Raw genomic sequence first — 10888 nt, 5'->3', positions numbered from 1 at the left:
CTCTCAGATACAATAGTAAAAAGTGCTATTTATACTAAACTAGCTACTAGGGATTACAGAAATTAAGTAACTAAGTGCAGATAGTGCAGAAATCCACTTCTAGGGCCCACTTGGTGTGTGCTTGGGCTGAGCATTGAAGCTTTCACGTGCCTAGGCTGTTCTTGGAGGTAAACGCCAGCTTGGGTGCCAGTTTGGGCGTTTAACTCCAATTCTGGTGCCAGTTCTGGCGTTTTACGCCAGAAAGTTTTAGGCTGGCTTTTAGCGCCAGTTTGGGCCATCAAATCTCGGGCAAAGTATAAAGTATTACATATTGCTGGAAAGCCCAGGATGTCTACTTTCCAACGCAATTGAGATCGCGCCAATTGGGCTTTTGCAGCTCCAGAAAATCCACTTCGAGTGTAGGAAGGTCAGAATCCAACAGCATATGCAGTCCCTTTTCAGCCTCTGAATCAGATTTTTGCTCAGGTCCCTCAATTTCACCCAGAAAATACCTAAAATTGTAGAAAAACACACAAACTCATTGTAAAGTCCAGAAATGTGACTTTTGCATAAAAACTAATAAAAATATAATAAAAAGTAGCTAAATCATACTAAAAACTATGTAAAAATAATGCCAAAAAGGGTATAAATTATCCGCTCATCATGAACTAATTTTGTGCTATTTTGCTTCTTTTTTCACTTATTTCCTACAAAATTTATAAAATCAAAAGATCAAAGAAATATACCAATTAAGCAGAAAAGCATTCAATATTTAAGCACTAATCATAAATTTCTTGTATGAAAAAGCATAGAAAACCATGACATGATGACATGTTATCACAACACCAAACTTAAACCTTGCTTGTCCCCAAGCAAGAAAAGAATCATGCAGTATATTTTGACAAACCAAGGTGAGAAGAATAGCAAGTTAATGTTCATGGTAGGCTAGTTTTCTATGCATGCTACAATCACAAAAGAAATGTAAATGATTGATGCTTCTATCTAGTTCATTTTATGAAATCTTTTCCTTATGTTTCTCCCTTGAAACAAGCTTTTGATTTTCTTATTAGCTTCTCCTTTTGGGTGTTTTACCCCATGATTTGATAACAAAGCTACGATTCTAAATGCTTTATTTTCAAGTATTACCACTTGATACATAAGCACCACAAGCATTGAATTAGAGGACTTCATTAAGCTTATTTGTTTCTTTTCTTGACTCTCTAATCATTGATGCTCAGAACCTTGAGCCTTAAGGGAGTGCTTTTGCACTTGAGCCTAGCCTTGACTTCTAAGTGTTTTGTTTTCAAGCTTTTTGCCTGATACATAAACACCACAAGTACTTAACAATGGAATTGTCATTGGTACTCAGAGCCTTCAACTTTCTCATTCTTTCCCTTTTTCTTTTCTTACCTTAATTGCATTTGCTTCCTTCAAGGTTTTCATAATTTCCAAAGATTTCACAAAATTTCCTAGATGAAAACTTCAATTAAATAAAATCTAATGCAATTGAGCAACAATTAATCATACTAGCCTTCCAATACTTGTATGCACATGCTAAGTTCTTCTTTAATGCCTTGTTTGTTTATGATCATGATACTTTACTGCTTTGAACTTTACAAAACTCAAGTTGGTAGTCATAGTGGCATAGCAACATGTTACATATAAAAATTCAGGCTATGTTTATTCATGCACACAGAGAAGATAAAGACAATCATGCAATTTAAAGTGCTGGAAACAAAAGAGAGGAAAAGGAACTTTACAACCTTGTAATTCATCATCTCTATTATTGTCATTTTCCTCCTATTCTTTCCCTTCCCCTACCAACTTCAGAATGCTTGCTCATCCTCAAGCAAGAATTGGAACAATGGTGGTGGGGCTAAGATGAATCATGAGTGTCTTACATAATGAAATGTTAGTAGTACATGTGTCTTAAGTAAGCAAAATTAAGAATAACCATCAAGGCACAAGAGATAGAGACATTGTAATTGCAAACATAAGAAGGTGTGCATGATACATGGCATAAAAGATAAGTAGCACACCAAACTTAGTGTGACACTTTCACTTGGAATTGATGCATGTATCTAGTAAGGATTGGAACCAAATTTTGTTTTATAGCAACACCAAACTTAGAATGCAATCACATGTCAATTTATTTGAACTAAAACTAAGCAAATGAAACTATTATTTGTTAAGTACAATCACCAAACCATGAATTTGTCATAAAAAAGGGTCTCTTGGTGATGTATTAATAAAAACAGTTAATAAAAGAAAGCATTAAAAACAAGGAAACGACTAAAACAAAGAGAAAACTAAAATTGTCCAACTAAAAAGAAAAATAACACTGCAAAGGGCATTATGACTATACAGACAAGTGGTGTTACTGAATAAATTGCATAGAAAATAAGTGACACACCAAACTTAGAATCTTAGTGTGACACTTTCATTCTCGATTTGATGCAATCATCCAGAAGGATTTGAAAATAATTTGTTGCAGGGCAACACCAAACTTAGAATGTAATCATATGTCAATTTATTGAAATTTAAACAAAGCAGAGAAAGAAAATAAACAAAGCAGACAGAGAGAGTAAATAAAGCAAAGAAATAAAATGTTACCTACGGTTGGGTTGCCTCCCAACAAGCGCTCTTTTAGTGTCATTAGCTTGACATGTTGTTCTTCACTTTCTTCCTCTTCTTCCAGTTTGTTAAGAGGAATGACCTCAAAGGGGGAGAAGATTCAGCTATTGTCCCCTTTTTTAGTCTCCTCTCAGCAAGCTTCTTTCTGTAAATGGCATGGTTGAGCTTGTTTACTGGTGGTTCAGGGGTTAGATTGCTTGTGCTCGACCTTTCCTTCTTCATGGATATGGTCAATTGTGGCTTGGTCACAATCCTCTCGTTGGTGTTCTTGTTAGTTGCCTTCACTTCTTTGATATCAATACCTGGTGGTTGTGTGATTGTTGGAGCTTTATCTTCATCAAATGCCTTTTGCATTGGTGGTTCCATGAGCCCTTCCACTATGCACTTCTCTGTTTTACTTGAGTGTGAATTCTTGATGCCAGGGCATTTTGGCCAGTTTCACTGACCTTTTCTTTATGGTTTTTAGGTAGTTTCATGCATTTTCTTAGGAAATAAGCAAGTTTTGGGTAAATAATCACTTACATCTTGATTCAAGCAAACATTGTGAATTTTACATGATTTCATGAGAATTATGCATGAATTAAAGGACAAATTGAATGATGCATGTCTCATAACTTGGATTAGAGCTTTGATGCACTTTATTGCTTGATTTTAGGATAAAGGAAGCAAGGAAGAACCACGTTAGTAGCCACGTTAGTCTAGCTAATGTGACCACTAACATGGAATGAAGGCTAGCTTGCAACGTTAATGAGAAAAATGATTGCCAATAATGCCTTCGTGAGCCATCATAGCCCACGTCAGTTGCCACGTCAACTATGTTAACATGGAAGCTAACGTGGAAGAAAAGTAGAACTCCAACGTTAGTGGTAAAAGTAAGTGCCACTAACGTTCCAAAAGGGGCAATTGGCCACGTTAAGAGCCACGTTAACTTAGTTAACGTGAGCTCTAACATGGAATAAGAAGATGATGCCAACGTTAGTGACACTCACCTTAGTCACTAACGTTGGACTAAGCCTATATTGGCTACGTTAAAAGCCACGTTAACCTAGTTAACGTGGACTCTAACGTGGAGGGAGCAAGAATCACCAACGTTAGTGACACTCACTTTTGTCACTAACGTTGGATTGAGCCACTATGAGCCACGTTAGTTGCCACGTTAATTACATTAACGTGGAAGCTAACGTGGAGAAGAGGGATGATGAGCCAACATTAGTGACACTCACCTTTGTCACTAACGTTGGAGATGGCTATCAATACCACGTTAGAAGTCACGTTAACCTAGTTAACATGAACTCTAATGTGGGAAGTAGGGGCATTCTGAAGCGTTAGTGACAAAGGTAAGTGTCACTAACGCTCTCAAAGATTTGGCAAGCCTACGTTAAAGGCCACGCTAACTATTCTAACGTAAACTCTAACGTAGGGAGAAAGGGGTACTCTCAACGTTATTGAAAAAGGTAAACCCCAGTAACGTTTGTGAAGGGCCAAGGGTCAACGTTAGTGGTCACGTTAGTGCCACTAACGTTGAAGTTAACGTGGACCACTTTGGGTTAGGAACGTTAGTGAAAAAGGTGATTGTCACTAACGTTCTCAACCCCACATTTTCACTTAACGTTAACACCACTAACGACCTAAGCTAAAGTCCCTGCCTGCTTCACACTTTCTCTGCAAGTAAAGCTGAGCCCAGTGAAGAAGATAACTGCTTCAACTCAAGATCCAAAGGCCCATATCCAAGACTTGAAGAATCAACTAGAAGATCAGAAGAGTAGTATATATAGGAGTAGCTTTGAACTAGAGAGGAGCTTTTGGCACTATTAGAATTACTCTCTGTATTTTACTTTCTCTGCACTTCTAGTTTAACTTTCAGAATGTACTCTCCATCTTTGCTTTTTATTCCCAGAGCTATGAACAACTAAACCCCTTTCATTGGGTTAGGGAGCTCTATTGTAATTTGATGGATCAATAATAGTTTTCATTATTCTTCTTCTTTCTTTTCTCTTGATTTTACTAGAAAGCTTTCAATCTTTATCCAATTGAGTAGTTATCTTGGAAAAGAAGCTATTCATACTTGGATCTCTTCTGAACCTTAGAAGAGGAATGAAGAGATCATGCTAGAAATGCTTTCTCATATTGGACCAAATTGGGGTTTAGGCAGATATGGTGACATATAATTCTTCCAACACTTTGATTTGGAAATACATGTGGTATAATCAGTGACCATACTTCATCTCTTCTCATGAGCAATTAGACCAAGGAATTGGCTATTGATCTGATTTGAGAGATTGGATTACCAAGGAATTGGAATTCAATCACTTAAGATTGCCAAGGAGATCAATGAATGCATTGATTGAGGAAGAGATGAAAATGAACTTGATCCGGAGAATGCAACATCTCCTAAGCCCAATGAATTCCCCATTTCTGATCTTACCTATTCTCTTTACTTTATGCCATTTACTTTCATGTTAAACTCCCCTTCCCCATTTAAGATTCTGCAATTTACTTCCCGTCATTTAATTTCTGCTATTTACTTTCCCGCCATTTAATTTCCTGCAATTCTCAACTCACTTTCTGGTTAGCTCAACTAGAACATTCTTCCAATTAAAGTTGCTTGACCAATCAATCCCTATGGGATTTGACCTCACTCTACTGTGAGTTTTTACTTGACGACAATTCGGTATACTTGCCGAGGGAGATTTGTTAAGGGACAAGTTTTCGTGCATCAAGTTTATGGCGCCGTTGCCAGGGATTGATTTTGTATCAACAATGATTAAATTGGTGGATAACTAGATTGAGCATTTGTTTTTATTTTGTTTGATTTAAGTTTATTTGAGTAATTTACTTTCTGTTTAGCTATTTTCTTCCCTTTCCCCCACCCATTTTCTTAGTTGTTTACAATTTAGTCACTAACCCACTAACTGTTTGATATATTGCATCACCCACGCTAATAGCATTTCTGTAGAAATTACTATCTGCATCTATCTTTCTTGCTTTTGCCTTGTTGGTTGTATGACAGGTAGAAGAAGTGGGGCTTCAACTTCCTTTGATTCTGAACCTGAGAGGACCTTCCCTAGATTAAGGAGGGAAGCAAGAGGAAAGAGAGTAGTTGGTGCTAAGGAAGAGGAAGAGTACTTTGAACCAGACATGGATGAGAATATGGAAAACCATCATGAAGAAGAGACTCATAACCATGGCAGAGAAGGTCCAGCGTATCAGGCTGGGCAAGAGAGAAGAGTTCTGGGTTCTTACATCAACCCAAACCCAGGAAACTGTAGGAGTAGCATCCAAAGGCCAACCATACATGCCAACAACTTTGAACTAAAGCCACAGCTCATCACCCTTGTTCAGAACAATTGTTCATTCAGAGGAAGTGTCCAAGAAGACCCCAATCAACATCTAACCACCTTCCTGAGGATATGCGATACTGTGAAGTCTAATGGTGTTCATCTTGACACCTATAGACTACTTCTGTTTCCTTTCTCGCTCAAGGACAAAGCATCTAAATGCCTGGAATCCTTTCCAAAGGAGAGTTTAGCAACCTGGGAAGATGTGGTGAACAAGTTCTTGGCAAGATTCTATCCTCCTCAACGGATCAACAGGTTAAGAGCTGAGGTACAAACATTCAGGCAGCAGGATGGTGAGACTCTATATGAAGCATAGGAGAGGTTTAAAAACTTGACAAGAAGATACCCACCAGATATGTTCAATGAATGGGTGCAGTTGCACATTTTCTATGAAGGTCTTTCATATGAATCAAAGAAGGCAGTAGACCACTCATCCGGGGGATCTCTGAACAAGAAGAAGACTATTGAAGAAGCCATATATGTCATTGAGACTGTAGTAGAGAATGACTACTTCTATGCTTCTGAAAGAGGCAATACTAGAGGAGTGATAGAGCTGAACAATGTGGATGCACTGCTAGCTCAAAACAAGATGATTACCAAGCAATTAGCTGACTCACCAAGAAGATGGAGAGGAATCAAGTAGCAGCAATCACCACTTCAGCAGCAACTCAAGAAGGAGTGAATGAAGAAGCAGAGGGTAGTCAGGAGCAAGCCAATTACATTGGGAATTCACCTAGGCAGAATCATGACCCATACTCCAAAACGTATAATCCTGGTTGGAGGAACCACCCAAACTTTGGGTGGGGAAATCAACAAGACCAAGGCCAAGATCAGAGACGCCACAACCCCAACAACAATGCAGCTCACCAACATTCCACCACAGAGATCATATCAACACCACCCTAACAACACTTCTCCACATCCATACCAAAACCAAAATGGTCCTTCTCATCCTTCCAATCTCAACTCTCCATCATCGGAAGAAAGATTATCAAGGATTGAAACTCTACTTGAAGGCATATGCAAGGAGATCCAAGATAGTAAGGTGTTCCAAGAGGAAGTGCGATCCAATATGCAAAATCAAGATGCTGCCATCAAGAAACTTGAGACACAAATTGGCTACCTATTTCAGCAAACTCCTGGCCATGACCTTTGCAGCAACATTGAGTCAAGGCCAAGGGAGGAGTGTCAAGCTATCACCCTCAGAAGTGGAAGGGAATTGAAGAAGACTTCCAAGCAACCACAAGAGAAAGATTCAATTGGAAGGAAGGAGGAACAAGATGAAGTTCAAGTCCCCATCTCCAACTCACATCAAAAGGAAGAAGAGCTGAAGCCATATGTTCCGAGAGTCCCATATCCTCAACAATTGAGGAAGAAGGGGGATGATAGCCAGTTCTCCAGATTTTTAGAAATCTTCAAGAAACTACAGATCAACATACCCTTTGCTGAAGCAATAGAGCAAATGTCGCTCTATGCCAAGTTCTTGAAGGAGTTGATGACCAAGAAGAGAAGCTGGAAGAACAACGATACCGTAATACTAACCGAAGAATGTAGTGCCATCATTCAGCACAAATTGCCCCAGAAATTGAAGGATCCTGGGAGCTTCCAGACTCTTTGTATTATAGGAGAAATAACAGTGGAGAAGGCTCTATGTGATTTAGGAGCCAGCATAAATTTGATGTCTGTAGCTATGATGAGAAAAATGAAGATTGAGGAGGCCAAACCAACAAAAATGGCCTTACAACTAGCAGACTGATCATTCAAGTTTCCTCATGGCATAGTGGAAGACTTGCTAGTGAAGGTAGGAGACTTTATCTTTCCAGTAGACTTTGTAGTGTTGGACATGAAGGATGGAGCTAAGGCTTCTATCATCTTGGGCAGACCATTCTTAGCTAGTGCCGGAGCTATCATCGATGTCCAAAAGGGTGAACTGACTCTTAGACTACACAATGAAACAATGATGATCAATGTGTTCAAGGCCATGAACTATCCACAGGAACCATTGGGAGAATGTATGAGGTTAGACTCACTGGAAGATGTAGTATAAGAGACTTTTGAAGAAGAAGAACTTGAGGGATTAATAGAAGAGGAGGAATCAGCATCAAGCGAAGAAGCTGCAACAGCTGAAGTTCAAGTTCAGGGCACAATAGAGGAGAAGAATGGGAAGAAAGAAGCACCCAAACTTGAACTAAAGGCACTGCCACCCACTCTCAAGTATGCATATCTAGGAGAAAACAAAAGTTATCCAGTGATCATAAATTCATCTCTCAGCCAAGAACAAGAGGAAGAGCTACTTGAAATATTGCAAAGGCACAAAGATGCCATAGGATGGACCCTTGCTGACTTGAAGGGAATCAGTTCGGCCATATGTATGCATAAAATACTGTTAGAAGATGATGCCAAACTATCCATTCAACCCCAAAGGAGGCTGAATCCAGTCATGAAGGAAGTGGTACAGAAAGAAGTTATGAAGTTGTGGCAAGGAGGAGTGATCTATCCGATCTCAGACAGCCCATGGGTCAGCCCTGTGCAAGTTGTTCCAAAAAAGGGAGGAATCACTGTAGTCCCCAATGAGAAGAACGAACTAATCCCTACAAGGACCGTCACAGGATGGTGGATGTGCATAGACTACAGAAAACTCAACGAAGCTACACGAAAAGATCATTTCCCCCTTCCTTTCATGGATCAGATGCTGGAAAGACTGGCAGGACATACCTATTACTGTTTTCTCAATGGTTATTCAGGATATAACCAAATAGTGGTTGATCCAAGAGACCAAGAGAAAACCTCCTTCACCTGCCCATATGGAGTGTTTGCCTACAGGCGCATGCCATTTGGGCTATGCAATGCACCTGCAACTTTCCAACGCTGCATGCTTTCCATTTTTTTAGATATGATAGAAAAATTCATCGAAGTCTTTATGGATGACTTCTCAGTATTCGGAGACTCTTTTCCTAATTGCCTAGATCACCTGGCCCTGGTTTTAAAAAGATGTCAAGAAACTAATTTGGTCCTGAACTGGGAGAAATGTCACTTTTTGGTGACAGGAGGAATAGTTCTTGGTCATAAGGTTTCTAACCAAGGCATTGAAGTGGACAGAGCCAAGGTGGAACTCATTGAAAAATTACCTCCACCAAGTGATGTCAAGGCAATTAGGAGTTTTCTAGGGCATGCTGGCTTTTACAGAAGGTTTATTAAAGATTTTTCAAAGATAGCCAAGCCCTTAAGCAATCTCCTTGTATCTGATACACCATTTATCTTTGATGAAAAGTGCATGCTAGCATTTGAAAACTTGAAAAAGAGGTTGTCCTCTGCCCCTATCATTTCCCCACCTGACTGGAACCTACCATTTGAACTGTTGTACGATGCATCTGATTTCGCAATTGGGGCAGTGTTAGGACAGAGGAAAGATAACTTGGTACATGTGATATACTATGCCAGCAAAGTCCTCAATGATACTCAAAGAAACTATACCACTACTGAAAAGGAGTTGCTGGCAATAGTTTTTGTATTTGACAAGTTTAGATCATACCTCATTGGTGCCAAAGTGATTGTCTTCACAGATCACACAGCACTTAAATATTTGTTTGCTAAGCAAGAATCAAAACCAAGACTAATAAGATGGATCTTATTGTTGCAGGAATTCAATATTGAAATCAAAGACAAGAAAGGAGTGGAGAATAAGGTAGCAGATCACCTATCCAGAATCTCTCATGATAAAGGAAGAACACATGATACAAATGTAAATGAGTTCTTCCTAGATGAGCAGTTGATGACGATTCACAGAGCACCCTGGTTTGCAGATATTGCCAATTTTAAGGCAACTGGGGCTTTACATCCAGACATCAACAAACACCAGAAAAGAAAGCTCATCAATGACGTAAAGTATTTTGTTTGGGATGAACCATATCTCTTCAAGAAGTGTTCAGATGGAATTCTGAGAAGATGTGTCTCGGAAGAAGAGGGATGAGAGGTCTTGTGGAACTGCCACAGCTCATGCTATGGAGGCCATTTTGGAGGGGACAGAACTGCAGCCAAGGTATTACAAAGCAGATTCTTTTGGCCCACCATTTTCAAGGATGCCAAAGAACTGGTAAAGAATTGCAATGAATGTCAAAGAGCTGGAAACTTACCCAAAAGAAATGAGATGCCACAAAATTTCATCTTAGAACTGGAACTGTTTGATGTGTGGGGAATCGATTTCATGGGACCTTTCCCAACCTCATATTCAAACAAATACATCTTGGTAGCAGTGGATTACGTTTCCAAGTAGGTAGAGGCTATTGCAACCCCAACGAATGATAACAAGGTGGTCATGAACTTCCTCAGAAAGAATATCTTTAGCCGGTTCGGAGTCCCACGAGCACTCATCAGTGATGGAGGGAGCCATTTTTGTAACAGACCGCTAGAAGCTCTCCTCCTACGATACGGGGTGAAACACAAGATTTCCATGCCTTACCACCCCCAAACAAGTGGGCAAATTGAGATATCTAACAGAGAGCTAAAAAGGATTCTGGAAAAGACTGTGGGAGCATCAAGAAAGGATTGGTCGAAGAAGCTGGATGATGCTCTTTGGGCATACAGAACGGCATTCAAAACACCAATCGGGATGTCCCCATATCAACTGGTGTATGGAAAGGCTTGTCATCTACCATTGGAGCTGGAACACAAAGCCCTCTAGGCTCTCAAGCTGCGAAATTTTGATAGCACTGCTGCTGGTGAAAAGAGGGTCTTGCAGCTGCAAGAAATAGAGGAGTTCAGATCTCAAGCCTATGAAAATGCCAAGATTTATAAAGAAAAGGCAAAGAGAAGGCATGACCTCCATTTAACACCCAGAAGCTTTGAAGAAGGACAGCAAGTGCTCCTTTACAATTCCAAATTAAGACTCTTCCGTGGGAAACTCAAATCAAGGTGGTCAGGACCCTTTCTTGTCACAA

Source organism: Arachis ipaensis, chromosome B2 (genome assembly GCF_059453495.1).
Source record: "Arachis ipaensis isolate K30076 ecotype BB chromosome B2, ASM5945349v1, whole genome shotgun sequence".
Lineage (NCBI taxonomy): Eukaryota > Viridiplantae > Streptophyta > Magnoliopsida > Fabales > Fabaceae > Arachis > Arachis ipaensis.
Note: the sequence above shows the minus strand (reverse complement) of the source record.